The 16190-nt window shown below is 33.9% G+C and overlaps 1 protein-coding gene and 1 pseudogene across 1 annotated transcript in view; one reads left to right on the forward strand and one right to left on the reverse strand.

The window, feature by feature from the left end:
- The window catches only part of PPP1R9A (protein phosphatase 1 regulatory subunit 9A), a 316932-nt gene that overhangs the window by 72440 nt on the left and 228302 nt on the right, over positions 1-16190 (forward strand).
- LOC126012722 (histone-binding protein RBBP4-like) lies at positions 9766-10852 on the reverse strand (annotated as a pseudogene).

Here is a 16190-nt window from a genome sequence, read left to right on the forward strand (position 1 = left end):
CTTTTTATAAACCATCTTAGCACTGAGAAAATGTTTTATGCCAACTATTTATAACATAAACACTGTTACTGTAATAATCTCATTTAAATATTTGGACATGTAAATACTGTCTAGTATTCATAGTGGTAACAACTTTATTCCTAATATGTATTAGAGACTTGATATTTTTAAAAAAGTGATAAAGTACAGCAGTCAGGCAACTTGGCTTTGATACTCTGCATCTCATATGGTCCCTTGTGCCCATCAGAAATGATTTCTGAATGGAGAGCCAGGAGTAAGCCCTAAATACCACTAAATGTGGTCCTTCCTGGCACCACAAAAAGCCCTTGGGATGTGGTAATGAGTATGTATGGAGCCAGTGGTTATCCCATGACAGTATGCTTCAAGGGTGGAGAAACCCTGAATCTCTTAGGCCACGGGAATTCCCTTTCTTCCCCAATACTTACTGTGCCTATGGAAATAAAAAGTGGGGGGAATACCAAACCCTACCACTCCAGTACTCCTTCTTTTTCTTGTTTTGTTCTTTTGCTTGTTTTTGATATTATTTTCCTTCTTTTTTTTCTTCCACTTTTTTTTCTTTTTTACTCTTGTGGTTATTATTTGGTGATTTTGGGGGGGGGCTGGGTGCATTTCTTTTCCTTTTTTTCTTTTTTTTGGTAGCTGCTACCAATTTTTTTCTTCTCTTTTTCTTATCCTTTTTATCTCCAACAGAATCACATAACTTGAATCATTCAGCCTCATAAATTGAAGGGGGAAAAGGATGATACCAGGACCAGTCATATGAACATGCGGTGAAAATAAAAAATGATCAGACTTGAACACCAAACCCAAAGTCAATGACAACAGAATCGATACCCAATCTACAACAAGCTGTAAAGTGGAGACCAGTTACACTAGTATTCTGGGGGTATAGGAGGGAGATATGGGATACATGCTGGAAAAAGGGGTGAAGGGAGAACAACACTGGTGGTGGGAATTCCCCTCATTTATTGTCACTATGTACCGTAAATAATTCTGTGAAAGAATTGTAATGCATTTTGGTCACAATAAAAATTTATTTAAAAAATCCACAAAAACACTTTTTTAATAGAACATTTTATTTTTTTGTCTGTGTATTTTCCCGTACTTACAGACTTAAAAACTTATTTAGGGAAGTTTTTAATGTTTTCTCCCTCAACTTCTTTGTAGGGTAGGCAGGCAAGTTTTTGTTACCCATTTTAAAGTTATACAGTTAATTTGTAAGGTTAGGATTCCAGGGCAGAGTTCTTTAAACTGTTTCCGAATATTCCAAAAATTGTAACAATCTGTTTACTTTAATTAGTTTTTACTGTATAATTATTGTAATTAACTTGCAGGTTTGAATAAAAACAAATGACTGGTAGAGAAATAGCATGCTCTTAGTACATAATATAATTTCAATTATAATCTTAGGATGTAATATAATTTAAATGCTTATTTGTTATTTATATAGATCTATTTTATCATATATTTTAATTTTCTTGTCAAAGATTATCAGTATGTAAGTTAATATAAGCACATGTTGAGAATACAATTGTTTTAAGATCTATTATTGCCACTATGAAAACTTGATGTTTTACCTAGACAAATTTTGACTGATGGGAGGCTAGTTTGGAATTGGTGTATCCCAGGAGATCTATATTGTTTAGATTTAGAAGTGTACTTACATGTGAAGTTAAGAAGACTGATATAAACAAGGACTTAGCTTACATTATGTAGACTTTGAAACTTTATGTAGCTATCATTAGAACTCTTAAAAATGAACTGTCTTATTTCTGAGATTGAGTGATGGAAGCTTTTCAATGTGTATCTCCTTCATGCTGAAAAATTATCAGACATAGACATACATTTGTGCATAAAAGCAAAATAGTTCAAAGTCAAAGATATTATATCTGTATAATTATTAAGAAAATTTGTGTTTTGTATATGCATTAAAAAGAAACGATTCAGGAGAATTCATAGCAGATGTAATTTTCATGTGACTTCTTCAAAATGACTCTTTTATGAAGTGAATGCAATAATAATAATTCCTTAAGAAGTTTTTTGCAAAATTTAAATTGAGTTGAAATGCATTAATTTAACTTGTTAAAATTATTTATTTATAATATCAATCATTTCTGTATTCTTCTCCAACTTGATTAGTGATTCATTTTTATCAGCATAAAGATCATGATTTATTTAGTGAGGCCTATACATACCAGAAACAAAGAAATGAAGTAAATTATGGTACTAAGAAATGTGAAATAGAAATAATGTATGGACAGTGGTGGGTCTTGAGCATTTTGGTGGTGGTGAAGTGTGGTAACTGTGTACTTTAAAGCAGTAAATGTTAACACTATTATAAATATCTGACATAAAATATTTTTTAAAAAGGGAAGAAAAGACATAGTAAAATTCTTTTTAAAAGTAAGTATATAAAAATCCCTCCCAAAGACTAAATTTTTATATACTGCAGAATATTTAAAGATAAAACTTTAAAGAAAACTTAAGTTTTATTTGACTTAGTGGCATTAATTTAGATATGTTTGAATTAATCATTGAAAATTATTTGTGCTACTTTAGAATTTGTTAACCACAAAGAGCTGTCCTTTTCAACAGAGAAATTTATAGTAGGCACTCAATCAACTGATTTTTACAATGGCTTTATTTATGAATGATATTTATCATTTAAACATAGGGGGTGATACAGCCTTCAAAATACTTTTTTGAAAGTAAAAATTTCTTTTCATAGTGAAACTTCCTAAACTCTGATGGCTAAGGTGAGGCTCCAAACTATCCCAAACTAGTGAATTAAAAATTGCAAATGTTGGAGCCAGAGTGATAGTACAGTGGGTAGGGTTTGCCTGGGTTCGATCCCTGGAATCCCATATGGTTCTTTGATCCTCTTAGGAGTGATTTCTGAACACAGAGGAAGGAGTAACCCCTGATGCTGCTGTATGTGGCCCCAATACCCCCCAAAAGAAGCAAATGTGGTATTTTAAAGACCTGAATATTGCTACAGAAATTTTGATATTAAAAAAAGGACCTCCTTAAACACTTATATAGTATTGAGGTAATTATGAAAAGTCTACAAGTTTCTCCATGCCTTGTTAGGGAAGAAAAAAATGAAAAGTTTGATACCATATTTTCCGGCATAAAAGACGACTGGGTGTATAAGACGACCCCTAATTTTGCACTTAAAACATAGGTTTAGGCCTATATTTGCTGTATCAGACAGAACGTTCCTGTGCTGCAGCTGTATGTACCACAATGAGCCAATCACAACAAGCAAAGGTTCAAAGGTTATACTGTCATAGACTTCCTCTCTGACTCTGGCCAAACTGAGCGGGCTTTTTACAGTATAGATTCCAGTCCAGAACATTGTCTAATTTGCATGCGTGAAAAGCCTGCTTGGATTGGCTGAGTTAAGAGAGGCGGTCCGAGCAGCCTTGCAGTGATTGGTGCAGGATCGAGTTGGAAAATTTGTTTTGTGGCAATATTCAGACAATTTTCGTTTTGCGGCATATTGAAACATTTTTCGGGATATACTTGGCATATAAGATGACCCCGATTTTCTGTTGACTTTTTTTGTTTCAAAAGTCATCTTATCCGCCAGAAAATACGGTAGGGGACTGGAATCACTATACACATGATGAGATGGTGGGAGAAGGTTCACTTTTTAACACTTGAAATAGGTATAAGGTTCTAGGGTTTAATACAAAAAAAAAAAGTCTAATTGGGGATTTCAATGAAGAAAACCCCAGGTGTGGCCAAAAACCAAAAAACCAAACCAAAACAAAAGAAAAACATTTTTATAGAAATAGATTAAGGTAGGGAAGACAATTCCTAGTCTCAAATTTAGACCAATTAATTCCTATTTTTTTAAATCAATGTTGTTCATTTTTGACTCTTGATTATTTTTGTAGACATATGGGGAGCTACTTAAAATTATTAGTGTGGTTTTTAGTCCTGAGAAATTTTTATTTACTGATAAGTGAGTTGGAGAACAATTAATTGAATTCCATTAGTATTTATGAGGTGCAGTGAGAATAGTTTTGGTAACATTCAGTCAAACTTTTCAAAATCTTTACGTGAAGTCATAGAGGAAAAAGGAGGGGAAGGAGTGACGACCGATAGCATTAGTTATTTATTTATACTTATTTAAAGGGATCCAGAAAAGGTAATAGGTGAAGATTTGAATTTAGATTCCATACACGAGGGTCCTTGGTCATATTGAACAAAATGTGACAATGTGATGGCATTTTTTGCCAAGAGTGTAAAGCTTGATAGATTTTTGTTTCTCTAATTCTGCTTATATTGTGTGAAAAATAGAGAGTATCTCCTTTCCTTTTAAATTAGCATTTTCTCAGAAAAAAACTATCTTCCAAGATATCAGATAATCTATCCGAAAAATATATGAACAGAACTCATCTGTGTGTGTCATTTCAAACAAAAAGTTTAAGTCATTCCTTTTTGTTTCCTGGCTAAGGTGTGGTAGCCAGACACTAGATAATTTTATAAAGCAATATATTTTAAACAGCATAGGGGCAGAGGTGGCAAAAGCTTATCAAATGAGGGAGTAAGAGAGATGACACAGTTGTGGCACACGTGTCTCTAAAATCTGTGAAGTGTTTAAAATTCTTAGATTTCGGATGAAGCATTTAAAAACCTTAAAGAGATATCTTGTTTATGCTATTCATTTTGATAAATTTTATTGTATTTCCCTAAGTTAATTTATGAACACATTTATTATGCTTGTAGAACAGTTTAAAGACTAAAGAAATCTGTATTGTGACTAGTAATTCTGGACATTATATGGTAAATTAACCTTTTCTTTCTGCTTTCCACCATAGTTCATAGTATGTTGTTGGGGTCTTCCTAGGGTCCCGGAAGTAGACCAAGCTGGCCATCCAGCACTCAAACTCAGGGGGGCAAAGCCTCTTTGGCAAACTACCTTCACAGGTGAGAGTCTTGGAAGGGTTGAGGGGAAGAGAGAATTTCGCTACAGTGCCAAGAAACACTAAGACACTATGGGGGTTCTGTCAAAGCAGTTACAACTTTATTAAAACAACCTCATAGTTTATATAGGGTAAGAAGAGGAAGTGAGCAAGGGGGAGGAAAGGGCTCAGCACTCAAAGACAGATTCCGCTACACAATGGATAATTAGTTAAGTTGCCTAATATGGAAATAATGAACATGTATTTCTGTGGTTTAATGGTCGACCAGCTAACACATCCTGTTGTTTTGCTTTAGAATCTGACATCCCACATCCTTCTTTGACTGCTGTTCTGACAGCTCAGATTCTGTTACTGAACTGCTATGCTGACCCTCTGCAAAGTACATGATAGAAACAGGGCCTGAAATGGCAGACAACGTATAGGGGGTGCAATAGTATATCTGCTATCTAATTAGATACTGAAGCCATATAGGTGTTGGTTAAATACCAACTTTATTCAATATTTGCTACTGTACAGTGCCATATTGATTAGAAGTGATGCTTCCTTCTTATGGAAGACTTTTTGAATATCTGATATGTGTTTCCTTTTGGAAAATAATGATATTTGGTGTAATTGTTCTCAGGGGTACTTGGTGGTGCCTAAGGCTTTCTCCTGGCTTTAAATTCAGGGATTACTCCTGGCTGAGCTTGTGGGGACAATATAGGGTGCCAGGGATTGAACCTAGGTCTGCTGTATGCAAGGCATACAGTGTTACCTCTTAGGGAAGTTTTGATTAAGTGAAACGGAGGTGATGGGGATAATTTTTTATTGAAACTTAAAAAAAATAAAATTTATATTAGTAACTTATCCTAGAATCTGTGTTTTTTCCCCTCCCATCCATAGAATCTGTGTTTTGCTTGGTGGGTTTAAAACTAATAGACTGAACTCCACATGTAAGCATTTTGTCTCTTTTGCTCTCTGCTATATCTGTGAAAATTGAGTATTTATAATTTTGAAGGAGTCATTAAATCATTAATTGATTGGAAGTTGGCAGGGGCTTGTGCCACATGTGCTGGTGCTTAGAGCCTATTCCTATGCTCAGAAATGCCCTTGATTATTCTCAGGGAACCATGTGTGGTGCTGGGGATTTGAACTTTGATTGTATCTTCCAAAGCCACCTGCAAGATAGTTCTTCACTTCCTTACTGTCTCTCCAGCTGCCACTTCCATTCTTTGCACTTATTATTTCACTCTGTAATTTTGTAATATCATTAATTTATAGTTTTTGCCACAGGACTCAATTTGTTAGTAATTTATAGTTTATTTGGGAAACATAAAAGGGCTGAATATTTTTGAATAATTTTTATTCTTTTTTTTTGAATAATATTATTTAAAAATGAATGACACATATTATCTAGCTTTTTTTCATAATAAACTTTTATACTAATTTAAATAAGATATTAAGGGGCCAGAAAGAGAGTATAGGTGCTGTGGCACTTGTTTTGGAAAAATCTCAATTTATTTTTCAGTATCATGTATGATATCCTAGTATCTGCAGATGATCATTGAGCACAAAGCCAAAAGTAAGACCTAAGTACCGCCCTCGAAAAATAACCTGAAATGTTCCAATGTGTGAAATGTGTGGCACTTGTTTTGGAAAAATCTCAATTTATTTTTCAGTATCATGTATGATATCCTAGTATCTGCAGATGATCATTGAGCACAAAGCCAAAAGTAAGACCTAAGTACCGCCCTCGAAAAATAACCTGAAATGTTCCAATGTGTGAAATCATGGACATTAAGATTGTTAAAAGGATTTCAATCGACATATACTGTTCTATTAACATTTCCCAACATTTAATATTTATATTTTTTTCTGCAGAATGGCTTTGTTTTTATTTCTAGAACTGGGGATTGAATTCAGGGCTTCATACAGAAAAGGCAAGTTCTCTAGAGCTGAGTTACATTCCCACATCTATTGTAAGGTTTTCTTGTTTTTTTGTTTTGTTTTGGACCACACCTGGAGGCGCTCAGGGGTTACTCCTGGTTCATCTCTCAGAAATCGCTTCTGGCAGGCTTGGGGAACCATATGGTATGCTGGGAATCCAACCTGGGTCTGTCCCAGGTCGGCTGTGTGCAAGGCAAATGCCCTACTCTTGCCACTGGAAGGTTTTAAATCACAAACTCAACTAGTGATTTTAAATGGAACTTTATTTTCAAAATTTTAAAGTTCAGATAATTTGGATATATTTTTTTTTTAAAGATTTTTGGTCCCACCCAGTGTCACTCAGTTGTTACTCTTGACTCTGCTCAGAAATCACTCCTGGCAGGCTTGCAGGACTTTCTGGGATACCAGGGATCAAACCCTGATCAGGTGCAAGGCATTTTGCAAGGGAAGTGCCCTGTCTGCTGTGCTATCACTTTGGCCCCTAATCTAGGGATTTTATATATTGTAAAATATGATGTACATTAACATCTGATTATAGACATCATACTTCAAAAAAGTTAGCATATAGTTTTTAGGCATTTGGCTTATAAATATACCCTGATTTTTTATAGCATTCTAATTAAGTGCTGTCAATATTTGTAAATTTTTTCCTTGATAAACACACTACTAGAAAAAATTATTTTTTACAATGATATGACATGACATGATAATGGCATTAACTACTTTCACCTAAAGATAGATTTTAAGGGACCAGAGCGATAGGGCAGACTTTGGTTCGATCCCTAGCATCCCATATAGTCCCCCCAAGCCAAGAGCGATTTCTGAGCCATAGCCAGGAGTAAGTCTGAGCATTACCAGGAATGGTCCAAAAACAAAAACAAAACAAAAAGGGATTGATTTTAAAATATGTGCAATTATATCACTTACTATAAACTTATTTTGGGCATCTTGGTGATCATAATTTTATATGACTTGGTATCATTATTACAGAGGGATATTGTTATTAAGCTTTTGATGCTTTCATAGTCTTGCAGTAGACTTACTTATTATTGTCAAGATTCCTATTGAGATATCTGAACTGCTTGCTCTACTTTGTTAGTTATGTAAGGATTAAAATATGTTTCAGATATTTTGAATTTTTATACATTATTTTAAAAAGTTGATATTTGAAAAGAAAGCCTTTAAAAACATAGTCTATAAATATCTGGTGCTTAAAAATACCCCTGAGATTTTATACCATTGTAAACTAATGGCAAATCAATCAAGTCAAATTCAAAAAAGTCTAAATATATTTTACTATAATAAACTGACTTCTTATTCTATAATATCACTCTGTTTTCTAGTAAAAATTTTTATTATGTTTTAGTTTTATAGAATAGTTTGTCAGAACCCCCCTTTTAAACTTAATGTGTGTTTTCAGAGGTTTATTTGCTACTCCGGTAAATCAGTTATCTTACAAATGTTCCTTTCTCTCATTCTTTGATAGTTAAATGTTTTCTATTGAGATTCTGTGGTTTACAATATTGTTAATAAGTTCTCATGCACATAATTCCAACATCACAGCCATCACCAATGTACCACCACCCTCCTACAAGGTCCCAGAAACAGGTTTAAAGTTTAATTCAGTATATGCATATTGAGCCATGGTCAAAGCATGCAATTTGTCCTTTAATTATATTGGAGCAATTTTTGTTTGTTTTGCATTACATACCACAGTGCTCAGGGGCTACCCCTGGCTCTGTATGTGTTTTTTTTTTGTTTGTTTTGAATAGCTACTTTGATTTGCTGTAGTCTGGGGTTTATTTTGAAGGGACACACTTGCAATGCTCAGGGGTTACTCCTGGCTCTGCACTCAGAAATTACTACTGGCCACCTTGGGGACCATATTGGATGCCAGAGATCAAACCCAGGCTGGATATGTTCAAGGCAAACACCTTTCCTAATGTCCTATTGCTCTGGCCCCAGAGTATGAGTTTTTGACAGTTACTCTAATTACTTTGGGTTTCTCAAGTGATATACATGATACTTGAACCAAATAATTCTTTGGTAAGAAAGTTGTCTTAGGAATTCTAAGATATTTAGCTTATTTGTTGCTTCTCATTAGATGCTAGTAACACCTTCCTTTCCTGACATGTGAATCAAAATAAATATTAAATATTCAGATATGCTCTAAAGGCAAAATATCTGAGAAATACTTATATAGAATATGAAGTCTTTGGTGTTTATATTTTCACACTATCCATGCGTATAACTAATTATTAACAGTATGTGAAAACAACAATCAATTTCTACAACAGCTATGGTGCTTGCCTTGGACTAACAAGGTTTGAATCCCTCCACCACATAGGCTCCTTCGAAACCTCTAGGAATGAACCCTTTACTGTAGAGTCAGAAGTAAACCAGAGTACCACCTAAGATACAGTGGATGAGAGAATCAACCTACCTTGGGATCTGATTTTAGTTAGGACAGACTAATTTACAATTATAAAACTAAATGCCTAAAGGCACTATTTCTTATTCATAATTATTTGTGATGTTGAATTTTCAGAATGACAAGGCATTTATTCAGGGATAAAGTCAACATTTCTACTTCATGCTTCATTGTTTTCTAGCTGGGAGAAGTGGCGCCCAAGATTACCTCTCCTTTTAAAAAACCATTGGCTAGAAATGGGATATTAATTCTGCTTCTATTCTGTTTGTTCTTTCATTACTGGAAACTTGGGATTCATGAGTTTCCTTTTAGTTTTTTAAATGTCCGTGGCTTTGATGAATCAATTCCCCCTGTTAATATTTAGAAAATACCCTCTGTTTGAGCTAAAAGCATGGTTGATGGTACCTAAAAAGAGAGAGCAAAAGAATGTCTGTATCTCTAAACCAGTGAGTGTTAAATTAATCTTGGGTTGAGAGGAGAAATAGAGTCTAAAATCACAGAGTGATTCAGTGTGAGGTAACCACTGAACTGGAATATTTCAGTGTGAGTTGTAAATTCAGAGTGAGGTGACCACTGGGCCTGGATTATTTCATCCTTAAATGATTCAAAGGCATGAAACTAAATTTCAAGTTTCTTAGATACCACAAAGCTACAGTCTTGTCAGCTGATCCTGTGGCAAGAATGGAAGAATCAACTTAGTAGTTTGGTTTGGAAGTATTGTTTGAACGAGTATACCAAATCATAAATTTTTGATCAGCAGCAACTGAATCAAAGAAACAAAGACTCATAAAACAGATGCCAAGAAATATTTACTACTGATGTGTGATCTGTAAATATGATCTTTGCGTCCACATCCTTTTCTTCCTTTGGAATAGCACTGATGTCCCACAGGCAGATAGTATGGTCATATGGTCACCTGGGGCACTAAATGCCTACTGAGATTTGAATTCCAAGAAAGTCCTTATCCTTCCTTCCCTTATCCTATACTTATCCTATCCTTATCCTTATCCTATCCTTCCTTGCCCTGATATGCAAGTCTAGGTTACACTCATCAATAGGATCTGTTTTCATAGGATGCTTGTGTTGTCAAAACAGGAGCATAACTGGATAGGGATTTTGTTGCAATGATGCAAGGCATCTGAGTTATCTAAAGTGCCCCGTTTAGTCTCTTTCAGGGTTATCTTGATTTCTATTTCATTTTTTTCCACTAAATGAGCCAAAACCTCCAGTATCCTTTCTTATTGTCATAGTGTAAAGGATCAAACTGGGTGTCATAATTAGGGAGCTGCACGCTAGCTGTCACAAGGTAGTTTTGTTCATTTGATGTGTGTGTCTCTAGGACAAATTGATGAATGCTGAAATCTTTCTCTTCCAGTCTGTTCAGATCTGAAAACCACTGTTCAGTTAGACTTGGTCATGGGTCTTGACCCAAATCGTAAGTCATTGCAGAAAAAATGGTGCTTTCCTTTCATATTTTGTACTCTTTGTTGATGACATATTCTTTGATGGTGTCATCAAAAGTTGCTTCCCTGTGGGCCATGGCAAGGAGGCTAACCATGGAGACACTGGGTCTAGTATTTCGGGATTGGAAGGGGAAGAATGGTGCAGGGGGCTGAGAACCTAATGGCTACTCTTATTTACATGGTTAGAGATGAACAAAGAACAGATTTGTCTTTTTTTCTCAAAAATCAACATGCTGCTAACTTTTTGGGAAATATATTTTGTGTTCTCTAAGTGCTTTCATGTACGTTGTAACTCTTCTTCATAAAAACATATGGTTCTCTAGTGCCACTATAATGCACGTATTAGGAAATTCATTGATGTCCTTTATAACTAGCACTTTTTATACCTTCAGGGCTGAACCTGATGGCCCATGCTGGAATATAGAGATTAGGTGTAAGACTTGGAGTCTTAAAAATGCTCCTTTAGGTTCCTGAAAACATTGAGAAGATGTGCAACCCTGTCAAATGGTAGACTCCTGGCATTTAAATAAATATATCTTAGAATTGTTAACCAAGCTGTTTGAAACTCAGAATAACTGAGACTCAATTGAAATAAATGTATATTCTTATGTTGGGAAGTATGGAAAAAAAAACTCCTGGTACCTAATGTAAAGAGGACAAATTAAAATACATAGTATATAGTTCCCACACCGTAGGCCAGTTAGCCCAGATACATAGAGAAGAGTTGAGACCAAAGCAAGTTTTCAAGAAAGTAGTGATCATTGCAAAATATGGTAAATGGCTTATTAGGTTTTAACAGGTGGGTTCTGAATAATTTGTTTTTGAGAAAAATTGAGGACTTTTGTATTAAATCAATCATGTATTGAATGATGTATCCTAACAAGAACCATCTGTGCTTAATGAGTTTATAAAAAATGTATTTGGCATTTTGGGTATTATATTAACTGTTCAAAGGGTACAAACTGTTAATATTTCTAAGAATGTTAATATCAAAGACTGCAAACATTAAATTTCATGCCTTTTTTTAAATGCAATCTAATTTTTAAACTATCTCATCCTTGCAAATTTGATATTAGTTCAGCTTTTAAATGAAAGGGAAGTTGTTCTTTTAATTTTGTGCTATCGTTTTGGTTACTGTCTCTGAATCCTATTCATAGTTAATTTGTTGAAGAGCCCAGTTGTATAAAATTTAAATTGTATTCTGTGTCTTAGCCACTCAGCATTGACAGAGCATTGTGAGCAGCACATGAGAATATTTTCTGTAGTTATTTGATCCAGGAACAATGTTATTTTTCTCATCTCTTTTGCTTTATCTATCTGTTAAGCACATAGTTTATTTCATTAATCTTTTTACTTAAATTTTTAATTGAAGTAGGGGCTAGAGAGATAGTACATTGGTAAGGCTGATCCTGGTTTGATACTTGGCAACATATATAGTTCCCTATGCACTGCCAGGAGTGATCCCTGAACAGAGTTGGGATAAATCTTAAGCATTATAGGATGTGGTTTCATAACCTCCCCAAATTATTGAAGTAACATTGGTTTAAAGCATATAGATTTTAGATATAAGCATTATAAATTAGCATCATATGCCATATTTTATTCACTAGAAATCGTCTGGTTTCCACCAGTCATTATTATGATTGACCACTATTGATAAATATACTAAGTCCCTTTCCATTTTCCCACTGTCCACTTTTGTTGACTTGGGTTTGAGCACCGTGCAGGGTCCTCCAGGATCCACCAGCAGTGATTCTTGAGGCTTGAACTAGGTGTAAGCACTGGACATCATTGAATATGACTCCTCAAACCAAAAATAATTTTAACTATTTCAGTGAGCAAGAATTTTATCAAAATTTGAGCATTTAAAATTTAATATTTTAAATATATTTTATTAGTAGAAGTAATGTATATGTTTAGATTAATAAAAATTCTTAGAGTTATCAGATTTACTGTTTTCAAAATGGCAGGCAAATAGGATCTATAAGGGAGCTTTATACTTGTATTGATTATATTAGTTGTATATGCTCTTGCACTAATCAGTATTGTATGTGAAAAATTGATAAAAAATTAAGAATTGGAGATTGCCTTATAGAAATGTAGCTTGTAAAGGACATTTACCACATTAAATCTTACATTTCTAACTTTGTTTGAGTTGCTTTAAGTTAACTATAATCTAAAAATGTTTACTTAGGGCAGAAGAGACAGTGCAGAAGGTAAGCATTTGTCTTGCATGTAGCAGACCCAGGTTTAATCCTGGCACTACCGAAGTCCATCCTTCAGACTCTGTCAAGAGTGATACTGAGTACAGAGCCAAGAAAGAATAAGCTCTGAACACTGCTGGATATCTCCCCACCAAAAAAAATAAAAATAAAAATAAAAATTACAGATTTTTTGTATAAGCATAAGTAAAGTTTCTTGCTAAATATATTGTGAAATTAAAAATGATAATCACCTACATATTAATATTATATATAAATACATCACACCACATATACTTTTGATTTTTAAATTTACAATAGAACATACCTTTACAAGGTTGAATTTTAGATATTTTTACAAGTAAAGCATCTGAAAATTCTTGGCAGGTTTCTCTCTTTTCAGAGTGAGTATGGCTTTCTTTTTATAGAAGCATCCTGTGGGTTTAATTTGTTAACTTTTTTTATTATAATAAGAAATAAGGGTGCTGTTTCTTTTTTTTTTATCTTTTTTTTTTTTGGTTTTGGGGTCACACCTGGCTGGTGCTCAGGGGTTACTCCTGGCTCTGTGCTCAGAAATCACTCCTCGAAGGCTCGGGGGACCATATGGAATGCTGGGATTCAAACCACCATCTGTCCTGGATCAGCTGTGTGCAAAGCAAATGCCCTACTGCTGTGCTATCTCTCCAGGCCCCTCTTTCTTGTTTTCTTTAAACAGAACTGAACAATGAAGCCAGAGAAGTGGTGCAGGCCATGAGGCGTCTGCATTGTGCGTGCTAGCCTAGGACGGACAAATATATTTGCCTACATTGAACAATACAAAATATAGTCGTCTAGTTTAAGAAAACTGCAGAATACTTTTGTTGATTTATATCAGTGAACGGTATGTTAAAGAACCTAGCAATGCTAAAATTGCCTCTTTCTTGTACTTAGTAGATACAGTTTCCAAGTCAAAATTTCTGAGGGTTCCCAGATAAATCCAGTTTTTTGCTCTTTAGAAAATGTTTCATTCTAGACACCATATGTTAAGGAATATTGGAACATTTATACATGTGTACAATAAATTGCTTTAAAGAAGAGACACTTGATTTGTAAGAATAGCACAAGAAATTTGGATAAGGAAAAGCCTAGGTAATTGGGTTCAGAGATGTTTCTGGCATAATTTTCCTCAGGATAATAAGAGGCTGGAATCACTGAGAGGGGAATCACTATATTAGTTATTAAATAATAATTTTAAAACTGTAACTCCTTAAATTTGAATAAACAGATTCACAAAATGAGCCTCTTTTTTTCAAAGAAGAGTAATATTTCAGATAATAAGCTGAGTGGCCTGAGTCTGGCGGTAGGAAGGCCATTCATTTACTTAGCAAGGTAGATGACTTCAGTGCTGCCCATTCTCTCCCTTTTGTATATGTGGTAGCATTTATTGAGGACTTGGAAGAGTTTGTTGTTGTTTCTGTTGTTTCTGTGACTATTTTAATTTAAAATTCTTCAAAATTACTTTAAAATTAAATATGGAGAAGATTTTGAGGTTGAAATTAAAAATGGTTTTATGATGTAAGCATACTGATTCCTCAGCTCATTTCTAGCCCTTGAAATATATACCTTGAAAGTATTAGTTTTATACTAGTCAGTGTTCCAAAAGTTTAACAAATAGACTAGGATAAGGTGATGCAGAAATAGAACTATTATTTTCTCTATATTTCGCCAATTTATCTCTGTGAAGTTGAAAGACTTATGTAGCTGTTATTGTAAAGTAGTAGGACATAGTTGGATATCTAGTTGAGTAACTTTTAAAGTCTTTTATTTTATAGAGAAATAATTTGCATTTATGCTCATTAGTCATAAATAATTTGCATTTGTATTGCTTCCAATGCAAAAGAAAATATTCAGTTCATATAAAAATGGAATATAGCTTATAATCTTTATTCTTTTTCAAATTTGTCTACTTTTTTAAGAGTACAGCTGGTTGTGCTTTTGGGCTCTTCAGTTAGCTTCCTGGATGCAGATTTGTCTTCTCATAAGAGTCTTAATGTTTTTTTTTTTTTTTACTTTCTCACTTTTTATTTTATAGTAAATTCAGATTTAAGTAATGGGTAAAAGTGCAAAATTTATTCCACTGCTCAAGAGGAAATACTACATTATATCTTTCTCCCTCTTTGCATTTTCTGTCTCTCCTTTTCAAGAGAAAATTAGCAGTCAGGATTGAATTAACATACCTCCCTTTTTTCAGTACTGGGGATTGAATCCAGGTCTTATGTATGTAAGGTCTGCAATTTCCTAAGCCAAATTAATTGTTGCCCTGATCTCTTCATTTTTAAGTTTGTATTTTTTAAGAAGAACATTTGTATTTTCCAAGAATTAAGTGTTTTTATAGACATAAAATTATAAAAATTAAGAGCTTATTATTGATAAATTATTCTTACTGTACCTATATGCTTTTATTCATATTTGACAAAGTGACACCAGTTATATATTTTATTTGTTTTACTTATCTAAGAAAGATTTTAGTTTTTCAGAAAATATTTATTTTAGAAAACTTTAATTTAGAAAAGAAGTGGGTAAAAGTTTATATGTAAGTAAAAGAATGATTAAGTTGACATTAGTGATATAATTGTTAATTATCTATATTATCCTTTTTATGCTGGTAACATTGTTTACAATGGTATCAATATATGTGTTTTAGGAATACAATGCTACGGTTCCATATCTGCCACCAAAATGTCAATATTCCATCTTCTATCTATTGGTTCCCTATCTTCCTTCCCTATCCTCCCCCTTACCTTCCTGCATTTGGTGACTTTATTTCTGTTGACAGTCTTAGGGTTTATTTTAAATGCTTGCTTTTTATTTCCTTTGTATTTTTATAAGCCACATCTGAGTGAGATAATATAATTTTGACCTTTTTTCTTTGACTTATTTCCTTTAACATGATACCTTCTTTATTTCAATCAAGGATATGATTTCTTTTGTTCAAATAGCTACTAGTGTACCATTTGCTATGTTTGTAATAATTTCTTAAGTTATCTATCATTGGGATTTGGGTTGCTTCCATTTCTTCGCTATTGTGATTACTCCTGCAATGAATATAGGGATGCATACATCTCTTTGTAGTAGGCATTCTGTGATCTTGGACATTAGTCAGGCCATTTATAGGCAAAGAAAAATATATTGCGTTTTAAAATTTGATCCATGTGTAAGACATTGCATTTAGTTG

Source organism: Suncus etruscus, chromosome 1 (assembly GCF_024139225.1).
Source record: "Suncus etruscus isolate mSunEtr1 chromosome 1, mSunEtr1.pri.cur, whole genome shotgun sequence".
In the NCBI taxonomy this organism is placed as follows: Eukaryota; Metazoa; Chordata; class Mammalia; order Eulipotyphla; family Soricidae; genus Suncus; species Suncus etruscus.